At 25.8% G+C, this 17,063-nt stretch overlaps 7 non-coding genes across 7 annotated transcripts; 2 read left to right on the forward strand and 5 right to left on the reverse strand.

Annotated features, from left to right (window-relative positions):
• Positions 1-141: 141 nt before the first annotated feature.
• Trnar-ccu (transfer RNA arginine (anticodon CCU)) lies at positions 142-214 on the reverse strand. The gene has a single exon. It is a non-coding gene; the product is annotated as a tRNA-Arg (tRNA).
• A 1,277-nt stretch (positions 215-1,491) lies between these two features.
• Trnah-gug (transfer RNA histidin (anticodon GUG)) lies at positions 1,492-1,563 on the reverse strand. The gene has a single exon. It is a non-coding gene; the product is annotated as a tRNA-His (tRNA).
• A 6-nt stretch (positions 1,564-1,569) lies between these two features.
• On the reverse strand, positions 1,570-1,641 carry Trnae-uuc (transfer RNA glutamic acid (anticodon UUC)). The gene has a single exon. It is a non-coding gene; the product is annotated as a tRNA-Glu (tRNA).
• A 7,982-nt stretch (positions 1,642-9,623) lies between these two features.
• Trnac-gca (transfer RNA cysteine (anticodon GCA)) lies at positions 9,624-9,695 on the forward strand. Its single transcript has one exon. It is a non-coding gene; the product is annotated as a tRNA-Cys (tRNA).
• A 201-nt stretch (positions 9,696-9,896) lies between these two features.
• On the reverse strand, positions 9,897-9,968 carry Trnae-cuc (transfer RNA glutamic acid (anticodon CUC)). Its single transcript has one exon. It is a non-coding gene; the product is annotated as a tRNA-Glu (tRNA).
• Positions 9,969-16,320: 6,352 nt separating this feature from the next.
• Trnae-cuc (transfer RNA glutamic acid (anticodon CUC)) lies at positions 16,321-16,392 on the forward strand. Its single transcript has one exon. It is a non-coding gene; the product is annotated as a tRNA-Glu (tRNA).
• A 201-nt stretch (positions 16,393-16,593) lies between these two features.
• Trnac-gca (transfer RNA cysteine (anticodon GCA)) lies at positions 16,594-16,665 on the reverse strand. Its single transcript has one exon. It is a non-coding gene; the product is annotated as a tRNA-Cys (tRNA).
• Between the last annotated feature and the right edge of the window lie 398 nt (positions 16,666-17,063).

The following is a 17,063-nucleotide window of genomic DNA, read 5'->3' on the forward strand; positions in this document are numbered from 1 at the left end:
CTATATAAGAACGATATAAACAATTGTTTTAAAGCAGTTTTTTCAGGTGATGTATTTGTTAAAGTATAAACAAATCATTAGTATGCTCATTTGTTATTAATAGTTAATAAATTATGTGTAATTTCAAATTACATTACTAAAAGACCACGCCGGGACTCGAACCCGGAATCTTCTGATTAGGAGTCAGACGCCTTATCCATTAGGCCACGCAGTCGGTTATTCGTAAGCAAATTATATGATTTATAAAGGTAATATTTTTTTGTTGCCTGTCTGCCTGATGTAGAATTTATAACAACAGCCTAAGGCAAGACCTGAACAAACGATGTTTTTTATAGACTAAACCAAAGAAATTAAGCTAAAAAATAAAGAAGCTAAACAACTTAATTTGGCTACTTTTCTTATCACTGTTAAAGATAAGATAACACACTTATGTCTTCAAGATTAGCTCATAGATTTAGAAATAAACTGAGGCCAGCATATATAAAATTACAAATTTATTGTTAATTTTTAATAACTTTTTCAACAAACTAAAATGTCGTTGTTATGATTTAGGTGCCTTGTAATGGATAACAATTTTCAATTTATTTATTTTGATATACATGTTTTTCAACAACAGTAGAGAAATCTTTAAACAAAATTATAAAAACCTCCCCGTCGGGGAATCGAACTCCGGTCGCCCGCGTGACAGGCGGGAATACTCACCACTATACTAACGAGGACCTGCCAAGATACGATCTTATGCGTTTATAAACCTACAATGCTTACAAACATCACTTTGGTTTAAGCATACTTGTTGACAATCAAAAACTTTTGAGCTTTATACCTTGAAATTTGTACTGACAGTATTAAAACAGTTAACAACTTTTTAATCAAACCTAGATATTTATTCTGTTTTTAAAGTTACTTATGGTGATTAATTTGTTTGTACTAATACAAATTAAATAAAACTTTGTCCAAAACTTTGTTTTAAAAAGAGGTAAGGAAATTGGACCAGAAAAATATGTAATCAACTGAAAATTCCGAATACAAGTTTGTTAAGTTTTATTAAAAACTAAGTCCAAAAAGTTTTATTAAGATTAGTTATTAAAATAAAATTAGTATAACTTTTTAAAAGTCATAAGCCATGTTTTTATAAACAAACAATACTTTTCATTTACTTTTTTGTTTAGTTTGAGAAATGCCGTCTTTTTGTATTTATATAATATTTAAAAAATATATAAAACTTTTATTTACGTAAACACTATAAAAAAATTTTATAGTGTTTATAAAGCAGTTTTTTTATTTTATTGATATTTCCGAAGGTCGGAATTTTTCTCACTGAAACCTGGAAAAAAATAGAAAATTTAGTTCTCACTTGTACTATTGCTTAAATAATTTTATACAATTAACTTTTATATAATATGTATTTTTTTTTTTAACTAGTGAATTTAAGTACCTATTTCATTTTTTATTACTCTTATTTCATTAATATTTAACATTCTGCATAAAAAGTGCTGTAACCAGGATTCGAACCTGGGTTGTCACGGCCACAACGTGAAGTACTAACCACTATACGATTACAGCCAAATGTTCCTACACCGGGAATCGAACCCGGGCCGCCTGGGTGAAAGCCAGGAATCCTAACCACTAGACCATGTAGGACTTGTACGTATGACGCTTATTGCAACTTTATTCTACAAATAAATGCATAGTGACGTAATAATAACTACACACATTGCAATTAAGAAATTCGTCGATTAGAACTTTATGTACAGTAACCTCTCGCTTATTTAAGCACATTGTGTCCACAGAAAAAATGCGTAAATATATGAGAGATCGTAAAGATACGAGAGGTACCAAATATACTTACTATAATGGCTGTTCTTTAATATTGTTTCTATTTAAAGAAGACTGGGGACTTTCCCACTTTTAACAATTTGCTTACTTTATTTCTAAATATGAAAACAAAAGATAAAACTATACATATATAAAAAATTAAAATATTTATATTAATAGAAAATAATAATACTGTAAAAGAAATTTACTAATTTTGAGAAAAAGTAGATTTTTAAGAAATAGAAAATTAGTGATATGTTTACTAAAAAAATCATTGAGATTTGTGATTAGTGCAAGATATATATTTATTAAGTATCACTGCTACTTTTTCCTAGGAAGTTTCATTAGATTTCTTTTTTAGATGTCTATTTATATATAGGGCAAGAGTGCTGTATTATTTATTTGTGTTTTAAACTCTCATTATTTCATTATACTTTCATTATTTAACACAGTCATATTTCTTTCAGAATTTTAATTTAATCTCTTTTGTTAACACAATTCTGATATACTAAGGTATAACTAAATGTTTATCAATTAGTGAAGGAACATAAGTCTAAAGATATAGAGAGGTGAGGTAGCATTCAAAACATTTTTTAAATTAAAAATATACAAAAAACCTAATTTTTGCAATACTGAAAAAAAAAAGAATTATTTTTTAAAAACTCTAAAATGCGTAACTAAACAAGAGTTCGTAAGGTCACGAGTGCGTAAAGATGCGAGAGGTTACTGTATGTGAAACATTCTAATAGTTATATATTGATGAATGTATTGTGAGTTGGTTTTTAATTTCTCTGTTCGTTAAAAAAAACACTGCTAAATACTTCTTTTACAACCTTTTCGTTTTTTGTTGGTTTTTAATCAATATTTCATCATCGAAAGTTCTACTTTTGAATAATTTTAAAATAACAACTTTTTGATCCGTAACTAAACTAAAATTAAAAGTTTAGATGATTGGCTTCGTTTGGAACGTTAATATAGTAATGATTGAACTATCGAATTGAAAAACTAAATGAATAAGATCAATTTATTATAGCTCGTAAGAATTATCAAAAATATTTTTGACTGATTCAAAAATATTTTTGACTGATTGGTTAGTAAACTTTCGATTTTGACAATAATGCTTTAAATGCTCTAAAAAACTTTTTGCTAGGAAGTTTCATTAGATTTCTTTTTTAAATGTTTATTAATATATAGGGCAAGAGTGCTATATTATTTATTTGTGTTTCAAACTCTCATTATTTCATTTTACTTTCATTATTTAACACAGTCATAAAAACGTAGGAGTAGATAAGATTTTAGTGATTTCTCTTTATTCGTAATTTAGTTTTCTCCTCCCTTAAAGACCTATTAAACTCTCGACTATAAATAGCTAAATCTTAAAAAAATACTTTAAAATCAAAAATTCTGTAACAGTCAACTTGTAGCTTACTTAATACTCACAAAATAAGATCAAGTTGTAAATAAAGTGACCTACACTTCCTATGGCATTAACTTTTTTTAAGTATTTTCATACCCCTTATGGTCTTACCTACAAAAATTCAACATACTTCATTAAAGAAAAATTGGTATACAAAACTTATGTATATTGTTATATAAAAAGAAACAGCAAACCAAACCGCAAAAAAATATTCCTTAAAGTTAATAGAACTAAAAATATCAAATTATTTTAATTTCGTAATACCTAAAAACGATAACAAATATAAACTCACTTATTACTTCAAGTATATTTCAACTCCAAGGATTTATATTTAATTTTAATTTTTTATAGTTTTATAGTCAAGTAGACAGAGTGGCTATTTGGTCTCCTCTTATGCCTACGTTCGCTATTATCTTTATTTAATATTTAGAATCTAAATTTGTTGAAGAGTTATCGTCCCGAGTTCTTTACATAAGGTACATGGACGATTGTCTAGTTTTCTCACAACAGAAAAAAGTAATGAGGCTTTGTTTTGTAACTTAAACGTGTTACATGAAAAAATTTCATTCACTAAGGAAATAGAAGTCAGTAGCCAAACTTTTTTTTTTAGTTATATTATTTACAAAGAGTAAAGCGAAACTGCGTACCGTTGTGTATAGAAAACCTTTTTTAAAGGACAATATTTGCATTTTCAATCTTTCTGCACCAAAAAAATAAAAATATACCTGATATGAACTTTATACTACAGTTAGTAAAATAATTTTTAGTTATGTTATTGATATGCTTGCAAAAATTTTAAGTTTTCAGTAGTTAAAGAAGATTAAGTTGTTTTTTATATCATTTTAGAATAGTTATACAAAATCATTTGGTGGTTAATTTTTGTACAATTTAAAAAAATATATTTTTATAGTTTGTGTGATTGACGCCTAAAAACACACGTGGTTCACATAAGATAGTACTTTTTTTTAAATCAGCATTGAGATACAAACTTTAAAATAACACTACTTTTATCATAGTTGAAACGTTTTAAATTTTTATAATATTTTTTTCTTTAAAATTTTTTTTTGCAAGTGTGATTTTATAAAAAAAGTAGTGAACTTGCTAATTTATTTACTAACTTTATTCGTGTTATCAGGGATATTAAACTTAAAAAATAAAATAAAAACATTATCGTAAATCAACTATACTAAACTATAGCTAAAGTTTTAATAATTCAACATACACATCGTTTAACAACTACTTAAGTTCTTATTGTTACGTCATAATGCTTATTGTAAACGTAGTAAATACCATTATGTTGTAGTCACACATGGTCTAGTCCTAGTGGTTAGGACTTCTAGCTTTCATCCGAGCGAACCGGGTTCGATTGCCATTTTAGGAATTTTAAAGTTAGTTCAAACAATTCTTTATCAAGTTTTTTTTCTCATTATGTTTTTTTTACTATATACAAGTGTCAATATTATATACGAATTTTTAAAACATATACTGTTAAAAACTAAATAAATGTTATAAAACTAGTATAAATAGAAGGATTATTCATGACATTTGCTTAGTTCCCGTAAAATTAAAGTTAAATAAATAAATATATCTATCTATATATATATATATACATATATATGAATGTGTGTACCAAGAGTTCTGCAAAACCTCTGCTTATCTTTAAGTAACTGTGTTTAATATTTGCTTAGTTACCTTTCATTTAAATTTTAATTTTTTAGCTTAATAGTCTAAATCAGGGTTTCTCAAAGTGGGCGATATCGCCCCTGGGGAGATTTTAGTAAGTCGGGGGGCAATAATTAATAAGGGGGCAAAAGGGTGGGCGACAACTAGTAAGGGGGCGAAAAGGGGGCGATTTTAAAATTTTTGGCTTTGATAAAATTTTTACTTTTTATATTGCTATTTTACTCATTTTAGCTTGCTACTAAATATTTGACACTGAGGTAACACTTAAACAAAAAAAGTTTATTTTGTTTATGTAAAATATAGAAAAAAATCAAGTACTTATGACTCCTATTTTCAAGTAAATTACATATTTTTATTCATATATTTTCTTATTTAACATTTATATAGATCATAGACGATCGGAATCCCTCTCACTTTTTTATAATCTGACATATATGTTATTTGGGATCATAAATTTGTAAAAATCTATGTTATATATTATTAAATTTTTAGGTAAACTGGCAACCCTGTATACTTTTATTTTTATTGGAAATATCATAAGGTGATACTTATATCACCTCATGATATTTCCAATTGTTTTTTAAAAAGTTACTAGTTAGGCTAAGAAATAAAACTATACAGGGTTGCCAATTAACCTAGAAACCTGGAAAATCTGAAATTTGACAATTTACGCAAAAAAAAACCTAAAAAATCTGGAGTTTTTAAAAATTTCAACATATTAAGTAGTAAAATTTCGATTTGACACAAAAAAGCTATCATATAGATAAAAATATGGATCTTTTCGAGGCAGATCTTTTTAAAGTAAACGACTAACAGGAATCCTTCTCAGACTTACAAACTGACCTTGAACTTAAAGTATATTTTTCAAAAGAACGATATGAAAGCTTTAGGACTCAACAAAAACTAAGGCAAAAGTATCCAATCATTTGAGAGGGATTTAGATTGTTGTTTATAGTTTTTCCTTCTAGCTATGTTGTTGAGAAAGCTTTTAGATCAGTTGTCAACATCTTGAGCAAAAGATCTAATCTAGATATTTGTAAAGGAGGCTTTATTTTACTGATTAAGAATCATATTAGAAAAACTTGCAAGCAGTCATGAACCTCATCCTTCACATTCTATTAGACTTGAGTAGCAGACATTATTTTATGAAAGTTTTTTTTATTTTATTAAACCTTTTAAAACACTTCTTATTTAACCTGGTTTGTATTGTATTTAAGTAGTCTTTTTATAATAAAATTTTTATTAAGTTATTTATTCTACAACAGGTTTGCATAATGCCTAATAAAAATTAATTACGGTAGACTTCTTCTTGAGTTGGCAATTTTTACCCTAGAAAAATGCAAACTTATATTTTCTAAAATTTAACTTAAATAAAGTCTATTACTATTAAGTATTAATAAAACAAAAAATACATAATATTTAATAGCTTATATAGATCAATTTTTTAATAACTAGTTGATTTCATGTTATATGCATAACGTTATTGCATATAACATATTTAAATTTATCATTTTGTAAAGACAATGGTAATAATTTTTGAGTTTGCACTTTTTGATTTTGTTCCAAGTGCGAACTCAAACGAAAGTCTACTGTATTTATTAAATGGTTTATGTTTTAAACATTTTAATAGTTTTATTTAAACCTGGTTAATTTTGTAGTTTATATTTGTCGTTTTACATTACACTAAAAGTTTTTATAGCATAGTGATTAAAGTATTTGTTTAAAAGAAATTTATTTGACATACTTTTGTTATTATTTGTTTAACCTGTATAAATAAAAAAATCTTGATTACCATTAAATTTTTTATTTCAAATATTTATTTGGTTTTTAAAGAGTATAGATTTGTGATCTCTAATTGAAATGACTTCAATTTTTTTATTTAAAAGACTCTTAAACTCAATTTTATTTTCTAACTTGATTTATTATTGTTAAAAAATTTATACATTTAGATTTTGAAACTATTAATACAACTGTTTTTTTTTGTTTTATCTTAATTTTTAATATATTAGCAATTAGAATATGTTGTTTATTTTAATAGTTCAACACTAGCTTTTAGTTTTTCACTATTTTATTCTGGTAAATTATTATAGGCTAATAACTAGAGAAAAAATAAATTTAAACAGTATTAAATAAGCCATCAAAAAGACTGCTACAGTTACAAAACAAAATTTTAACCTAATTAAAAAAAATTTTTAATCGATTACTTTCTGTTAACAAAATTAACTGTAAAACTTTAGACTTATTTTTTTGAATTTAATTAAAAAAAAAAACAAAATGTAAATTTAAGGTTTAGTTTCCTAAAGGTTATTCCAAGTCAAATACTATTTAATGGCATTCTACTACAAAGCGTATAGTTTAAAAAGTTAAGTTTTTAACTTTACAACTAACTTGCTATAATATATCTTAGCATTGAAATTAATAATTTTACTACATTAACTGAAGCTGTTTATGAGACCACTTTTCATGTGAGATAATCAAATAGTCGGTCGAACTTCCTCAAACTAGATCAGAAACTATGCTTTAATATTATTTTATTATGTGTAAAATAAATTGTTCATTCTTTTGTAGTTTTTTAATCTCTGGTAAAATTAATTTTAGAACATGCCTATTTATAAAATAGTATAAAGTATTTTGTGCGGCTAAAATAAGTTACTTAGTATTAATTTCTAAATGTCCGAACTTCGTTATATGAGATATTATTATAATGTCAGGTTTAAGTTAAGATTTCAGATGGGTAACGTACGGTTAAGATCCAGTCAAATTTAGACCCGCTAAGTAACTTAAAAACTACTTGTGCAAAATAAACAAAATTTAGTTTTTTGATACTTAATATTTTGAAATAAAAATTAAAAAAAGTATTTCCTAGATCACAATAATACTAAATCATTCTATTACAATTTTGTTCGAGTTTTTTAATTTTCATATATGTTATTTTTTTTAATTTATGCAGCCCGCAAATACACTTTTTAAACGAGTTGAAACTAAAAAAGATTTATTTAGTAAATATTAATTGCTGACTACAAAAGTTGTCCACCACTACCCTAAAAGTTTCATTAGTTTCAAAACAATTCATACCTAAAAAGGATTGATTACAGATTGCACAAAGCTTTTTAATAGTTAAGTATTTTAATACACTTTACTGGGCTTATAAGAAAACAAATATAACTTATTTTCTCAAGCCCTGTAAACTACTTTAAACACAGCCCAAAGTGCGTGCATAAGAAGTACCAGACTAAATTGCATTTCGAACACAACTTTTTCGGCTCAAAAATTTGTACTCAAGAAATAAAAATACATTGTAAAATCGTGAGGGGCGATTATTTTTCAAATTTCTGAAAAGGGGGCGATTTAGAAAATGAGTTTGGGAAACCCTGGTCTAAATCTATTTTGAACATCAAAGTAGGTGTGCTTTAAATAATGTAATCTATATTTCTATAGTAAATTTAAGCTTTATATTGAAATTATTAAGTTTTTTGTAAGTGTTAAATTAAGTTCACTAAACATTATGAAATTTTTATTCAACATTCCTAAAAATTACTTGTTATTATAAAAGTTAAAATTTTGTTATAAAATTTTACTAAATGTATAAAAAGTTTTACTTTATTAAAGCTGTAGAAATTGTTGAAAAAATTGTAGTTAATTTTTTCAATTTTAAAATAATTTTATAAATGTTTCACTTTTTGTTAAAAAACTAGTAACTTATGTAAAAAAGTCATTACTTTATGTTTTAAGAATTGTAAATAATGTTCCAAAAAATACCCTAAAAGTTTTATATGCTATTCATGTTGTTATAAAAGGTTTTTAAATTTTTAAAAAATCTTTCTAAAGTTAAAAAAGTATACTTAATGTTATAAAGTTGTACTGAGATATATAAAACGTTGCACTAAATATTATAAAAGTCATGTTTATGTTTTAAACTTTATACTTAATTGTATATAAAATTGTACTCTATGTTGTGAATATTGTATGTATTGCTATCAAATTGTTTATTAAATAAATAGCAGATGAGTTTTTATTTTTCTTAGTTTAAATGGGTAAATGTTAAAAAATTTGTAAATTATATTATAAAAGTTGTACTTAATTTTATAAAATGTAGAATGTTATAAAAGTTCACTTGAAAGTTTAAAATTTGTAAACAATGGAGTAAAAGTTGCACTAAATGATATAAAACACCTATTTAAATGTATAAGATGTTGTCAATAATGTTTTAAAAATTCATTTGATGTTATAAAAATTGTACCAAATGTTTGAAATTGTGTTTAGTGTAATAAATGTTGTAGTTTGTGTTATTAGTAACTTTTTTTTTAATTTGAGTAATAAATATGTTTTTGTATTTTATAGTTTTAGAAATTAAACTTAATTTCATACTTATTAATTTTTCGTTATTATTTCAAAATTAATTTTAAATTTTGAGTTCTGTTTTAGTTAATATTATAAGATTTTTACTAAGTAGATTTTTAGGCTTAGTTTTATATTGTTTTTATAACACAAAATCAAATATTTAATAAATACTTCATTTAAACAAGTATTTCTTAAAGCATTTTGAACTGCTTTGAATTTTAATTTTTTGACATTTAATTATTCTGTATTGTGGTCTGCAATTGTTATTAACGGTATACAATGCAATTAAATAAACATTGTATAGCATTTTGCTTTAGGCTAAACACAAAACTTGTTTATATTTTACTTATACGCCTACTTAACGCACGGGGATATAGCTCAGTGGTAGAGCAATCGACTGCAGATCGATAGGTCCTTGGTTCAAATCCGAGTGTCCCCTCTATTTTTAAAATCTCTTGAAAACATTTAAAAATAAATTATAGTAAAACTGTTTTTTATCAATAAGAGCAGATAAATGTTGACTAGCTTGATCATATATAATACTATAACGAAGACATGTAAATAAATTAAATAAAACAATAAATACAAGTAAGTTTATATCAAATTTTGAGAGTACTTGTTACTTCAATACCAAAAAATGTTCCCAGACCGGGAATCGAACCCGGGCCGCGTGGGTGAGAGCTACGAATCCTAACCACTAGACCACCTGGGAGAACGTTTGAGATGAAGAAATAGCATCTATATAGACTCTAAGTAGCGCTAAAGGTTATAAAAAGTTTATTTCTACCAAAAACTATCAAAATATTTTGATTTTTTAATGTTTTTGTTGGTCGTGTAGTGAAGTTAATTGTTTGTTAATTATTCAAAACACGACTTTTATAAATGCTCATAGAAAAGTTAATAAATATAGACTTTTAATGTATTTTCTAGTTAACGTATTGTAATAACAACATATATATATATATATATATATATATGGAATTAAGTTATTTAACTTAATAAATTAAATTGTTCACACTGAGCCCACCTTGAGGGCTTTATTATTAAAAAGGTTTATTTAAAGATGCAAAACTCAAAGTACTCGAGTTTCGTGACTATTCACTCATCAGCTTCAAAACAAGTTTAAAATAAAGCACAAAACAAAATCACCAATGAAAGGTAAAAATTTTTTGCATAAATAGATTATGACGTAATTTTGAAACTATCAAAAATCATGCAAAACGGCTTTTTCAAAAATTAATTTACCAATAGACAATAAACTAGCGAAAATTCATATAACTTTAGTGAGTAACTATATATTAGGACAGATAATTGAAAGAGGTACAGATAAAATTAAGATGCAAATTAAAATTTAAGTTATTTTAAGATGAAATTAAAACTTGTTAAACTTTAAAAGCGACTTTTTTATATGTCTACAAGACGATACAAACTCGCTTCTTTTGTTTAGGCATCTCTTGTCTTTCTGCGCATAAACAACGGCTGATGCTTCTGTGAGACACAGCCTACATATTGGGCTATAGCCGTCGGCTATAGGCTGTGCTCTTTTTATAACTTCCCAGGATATTTCGAAGTCAATACCGCTGCGCTTTAAGCCACAAACATACTTCGAAAGTTCAGTGTCATTTTCATATATGCCGACTTTAAAAGATTTTTTATGATTGGCATACCTGAATCTAAACTGAGTCGAGCACAAGCCGACATAGAACCTCGTCTCAACTCCAGAGTTAACTGTGGCCTTGTAGACGATGTTATCTGAACGGCAATTACCCCCTTTCAAATTATATTAACAGCTACCAGCGCAGCCACATTGACTTTGAAGTCCTGAGTTTTGATTTAAAATTTTTTGGTTGTGTGCCTTAATGATATTCTCAAAATTTGCCATACACGAATAACTTATTCGCATATTATGTTTGTTGAAAATTTTTGTTAGCGGGTTTTGTTTATTGAAGTGTTTTTTGACTAGATTTATAAATTTTCTTCCAATACTAGTTTTTACAGAATTACTAAAAGGAGGGTTGTACCAGATTACATTTCTTTTTCTTTTGTGTTTTTTATTATTAGGTTGTTGCTCAGATTTTTCAAATTTAAGTTTGTTGTCGTACCCGCATTTTTTTTTTCATATTCATCTTTAGTCTTTAGAAAATTTTCTTCTTTTCTTGATCGTTTATTTAGGCGTTGATTTATTATTTTAGGAATTTGTTTTATAATGTTTTTAGGGTGGCTTGATTGTTGGTTTACATACATAATTTTAGCGTTTTGTTTCCTGTAAGGCATAAAAGAGATATAATTCAAGTTGAGCTTCACATCTAGGAAGTCAGTTATCACTAGTGGAGATTCCACAGTGACTCTCAACCCCATAGACTTGAAGAAGGCATGAGTTTGTTTTTGTAGCCTTCAATTTTAAAGCCGGAAGAGTTGGGCAATACAGCTAGACCATCGTCTCTGTATAACCCAACTCTATTTAAACCAAAGATATCTTTTAACCCGTCTAACAAAAAAAAGTCCAACAAGTTCGCATAGTTCTGCGCCCATGTAAGATCCCTGTCCTACGTCAAAAAGTTTGGTGGTATTTACTCCCTTTTTACGCCACAGGGCTCCTTGTTCGCAGAGTACCGATTTGCAGGCATTTCTTATCAGACTTAAGTCCTCGGCAGGTACGCTAATGTAATTATTAGCAAATTTCAGTGATTTAATCACCAACTCTTCACTAATAGAAGGATAATAATCGACCACATCGAACTTGAAAAAGCTGTACTTCTGTTCTCCAATCCAATAAACCAACTTAAGACTTGGTCCGTGTTGGTCCACTGCATAAGTTTGGATTTCAGACGCACAGCTTTGTTGATGCGGTCGATTTTGACCTTACATATACGTCCTACATCAGACTTAGTGAGGTTAATCAATCTACATTTAGGGTGTGTTAAAAAATTCTCTTTGTGGTCTTTAACCGTTATATATGCACTTTATAATGGTAGTTTTTTTTATTCTGTCGTGTATTTTAGTGTTTTTTTTAAATTTTTAGCTTCTAAGTTTATTTCATTTAAAAATGTTATAATACATTTTACATAGTTTTTAGTAATATTATTAATTAATAATTTTCTATTTTCACTCACTGAAACTTCATAAAAGTTTGCAGTTTTGTCTGAAGGTACAATCAAATTGTTGCACCTATATCCCGCACAATTATTAATAGTTCCGTCTGGAATTGGCTTCTTGTTTTTCTGAACTCCACGTTTTCACCATTCTGATTAGATCTTCTTCAAAAGCCTGCAGATGTTCTATCGGCTTTGGTGTACGTGTGGTTTTGAAGCCGTAGTTGTCATGATCTTCTGTTGACACATCTTCTTCTTCGAAAAACTTTGCCTTTAAAAAAGTTTAACAAGTTTTAATTTCATCTTAAAATAACCTAAATTTTAATTTGCATCTTAATTTTATTTTTACCTCTTTTAATTATCTGTCCTAATATATAGTTACTCACTAAAGTTATATGAATTTTTGCTAGTTTATTGTCTATTGGTAAATTAATTTTTGTACAAGCCGTTTTGCATGATTTTTGATAGTTTCAAAATTACGTCATAATCTACTTATGCAAAAAGTTTTTAACTTTCATTGGTAATTTTGTTTTGTGCTTTATTTTAAACTTGTTTTGAAGCTGATGAGTGAATAGTCACGAAACTCGAGTACTTTGAGTTTTGCATCTTTAAATAAACCTTTTTAATATATATATATATATACATATATATATATATATATATATATATATATATATATATTAAACAAATATATATATATAGTTTATATATATATATATATATATAAACATTTAAAAAGAAAACATTTATTCATCAATTTTAATAATCATAATATAAAGTATATATGATTTAAAATTTTAAATAACAACAAGTCTATTGAACAAATAAAACAACATTTTATTTTACTTTTACACTATTATATTAAACAAATATCAGTTATTTTCTATTGGATGTAAGTTTATTAAATCTAGGTTTATAATGACTGAATTTTTTTTAATATAATAGTGTAAAAGTATAATAAATGTTGTTTTATTTGTTTAATAGACTTGATGTTATTCTAAATTTTAAATCATATATACCAGGGGCGTAGCCTGGGGAGGGACGCTGACCCATGCGTGCCACCAAAAAATAAAGAAGTAAAAAAAAATGTAATATCTTTATCCTTAATTGTTTTTTTTTTGCTTAATTTGACTTTTTTCAACTATGTTTTTCTACTATTCGAAAAATAAAACGAAATTTCGAATACCAATTAGTGACAAGTTAGGAAAATTACCCAATATACTGATTCGGTGCGTAATTGCAAATGCGCACCGATGTTGATGAAAAACTCCATAAGGAAAAATGTTATAACTTCATTAACTTTATAAGAACTTAGACTCAAACAGTACGCAACTAGTAAGTGCACCGTAGTAGTATAACCTTATGACAGATTTTTTTACAAAGAAAAATTCTAACATTTTGATAACAAACCATAAAGCTAAACCTGTTTTATGGTGATAATGATTCAAGAATAAACAAACTGTATAAAAATAGCAATAAACAACTGCTAACAAAATAAAAATAAATTGATAATAAGAATAAAAATATTAACAACATAATTTTAAAGAAAAATAGCAAAAAACAGAAAAAATAAAAAAATAATTTAAAAGAAATAATAAACAAACAGTTCATACTGTGATTACAGTTTTAATCTCACTATACAAAAACAGTTGTTTTAATTAACTAAAATTATTTTTGTTTTTATTTTTTTTATTTATTAAGATAACAAACAAATCGAACTTTGTTTTTTTATCAGCCATAAAGTTTAAAAATTAATCAATTTTTATAGCAAGTTATTTTAAAATTTCTTTAGTCACATCATGAATAGATTTATAGCAACTTAAAAAACAAAATTTTCCCAATAAATTTTTAGTCTAAAAGACATAATTGATTAATTATAAATTTATTTTGTTTTAAATCAAATTTTAAACGATATTTAAAAAAAAATTCTTTCTACTAATTGTTTGTAGTATTTAAAAAATGCTATTTCCTAAAGATCTTAGAAATCTTACTTTAAGATAAGTGAAAAGTTATATTTATTGTGCATTTTTAAAAGCATGGAAAAGTTGACCTTAATAAATTTATCTTTCAAACAATTTGTTTTGTTTCAGAAACATTTAGTAAAATCTTTCCACACACTCAGGATAACTCAGGATTTTATGAAGATTTTGAAAACTTTAGTATGACTCAGTAAAATCATGATCACTCAGAATGTTATAAGTATTTTTAAGCTCAGGCTGACTAAGGATAGATTGTTTTTTTTTTAACTCAGGGTAGATTTAGTGGTTTTAAAAGCTTTGTTATAAAGTTTAGTTTCTATTAGTTTAAAAACAATAAAAAAATTCTCTAAAAGAATTTAAAGTGCTTATGATGACACATGACATTTTTAAACTAGCTCAGGACAGTTATTTTGACTCAAAGAGTGGCAAGGCAATTCTGAATTCTTCAAAGTAATTTGTTTTTTGATTTTTTGTGTAAAATATGTTTTATAATATTAAAGAAAAAGTAAACATTTGTTTTCATTAATTTTTAGATTGTTATTTTAAAAAACATTCAAAGTAATATTGTATGGAATGTTGCAAGTATAAAAATATGTCAGGTAGGAAATTGTCTGAAGTTCAATAGCTTGAATTGAAAAATAGCAGACCAACACTAGATATTGCTATTACTTAAGACTGCAGTTCAAGTGATTTGAAATTTTTAATTTTTATTTTGTTTATATTTCAGATTTTCTTCATTTATTAAGACTTATTTTTACAGTTTTATATTGTAATATAGGTAAAAATGTAGAAGTTAAAAAAAAACTAGCTCTTTAGGTTTCTCCTACAAAAAATTTAAAACTTTCAATTTTAATACTAAAGATTTAAAACTTTTATATAAAAGATAAAGATAGTATATTAAAAGCTGCAACAAACTAAAAGTATGAGTTATTTTGAGTTTTATACAATTTTTTTGTTGATATAAAATAGATATCGAACATTATTTAGAAGTTGCACAAAAAAAAGTGTTTTGAGATATTAATAGTTATACTTAGTTGACTATTTATTTGTAGTTTAAGTCCATAGGGTGATTGAGCCATGTTTTTTAGAAGTTGATCTTATTTGAAAGATTTTTTTAAGCTTTAAGATGCTTTTAATTGTTTTAAAAAATTCGAATTATTTTTTGAGATATGACCAGTCAAAGTCGGGCCGCATAATAGGTTACCTATTGGAAGGATAAACTAAAACAGCGAAAAAAGCTAGTTTGTTTAAAATCTATCTCCTCCTACATTTTTCAAGCAATCTTCTTCAAACTTTAAGAGTTTAATCTTTATACAATAACAAAAAAATATTACTTGTTAACTCAAAATTTTATGGTAAATTTTTTCTTTTTTGACAAAAAAAGATGATTTAATTTTTTTTATAAAATTTTTATCTGTTTTAATTATCTAAATTCATAAGTAACGTTTTTTTTCTTGTAATATAAGAAACATTTTCTAAAATTTGAAGAATTTTTCTTGAAAAATGAAGTTGGAGATAGATTTTAAGTAATTTTTTAAATTTCCGAGAAAATTGACAACGACAAATTTGCGGTCCAAAAGTTTTAATTTAGGGGATTTTTTGAGAAAAAAATTGCACAACCCCTGACCAAAATACCACGCTACGCAAATGATATATACTATAAATTATGATTATTAAAGTTTATGAATAAATGTTTTTTTTTTTGTTCTATTTTTTTAATATATATGTATATGTATATATATATACAAATATTTGTTGTTATTACTGTACGTTAACTAAAAAGTGCACAAATAATCATTATTTATTAATATTTCTCTGAGAATTTATAAAAGTCTTGTTTTAAATAATTAACAAACAATTAACTTCACTACACGACCAACAACAACGTAAAAAAATCAAAATATTTTGATAGTTTTTGGTAGAAATAAACTTTTTATAACCTTTAGCGCTACTTAGAGTCTATATAAATGCTATTTCTTCATCTCAAACGTTCTCCCAGGTGGTCTAGTGGTTAGGATTCGTGGCTCTCACCCACGCGGCCCGGGTTCGATTCCCGGTCTGGGAACATTTTTTGGTATTGAAGTAACAAGTACTCTCAAAATTTGATATAAACTTACTTGTATTTATTGTTTTATTCAATTTATTTACATGTGTTCGTTATAGTATTATATATAATCAAGCTAGTCAACATTTATCTGCTCTTATTGATAAAAAACAGTTTTACTATAATTTATTTTTAAATGTTTTCAAGAAATTTTAAAAATAGAGGGGACACTCGGATTTGAACCAAGGACCTATCGATCTGCAGTCGATTGCTCTACCACTGAGCTATATCCCCGTGCGTTAAGAAGGCGTTTAACTTAATTATAAATAAGTTTTGTGTTTAGCCTAAAGCAAAATGCTATACAATGTTTATTTAATTGCATTGTATACCGTTAATAACAATTGCAGACCACAATACAGTATAATTAAATGTCAAAAAATTAAAATTTAAAGCAGTTCAAAATGCTTTAAGAAATACTTGTTTAAATGAAGTATTTATTAAATATTTGATTTTGTGTTATAAAAACAAAATAAAACTAAGCCTAAAAATCTACTTAGTAAAAATATTATAATATTAACTAAAACAGAACTCAAAATTTAAAACTAATTTTGAAATAATAACGAAAAATTAATAAGTATGAAATTAAGTTTAATTTCTAAAACTATAAAATACAAAAACATATTTATTACTCA

Source organism: Thalia democratica, chromosome 5 (assembly GCF_965202585.1).
Source record: "Thalia democratica chromosome 5, ktThaDemo2.hap1.1, whole genome shotgun sequence".
Classification (NCBI taxonomy): Eukaryota; Metazoa; Chordata; class Thaliacea; order Salpida; family Salpidae; genus Thalia; species Thalia democratica.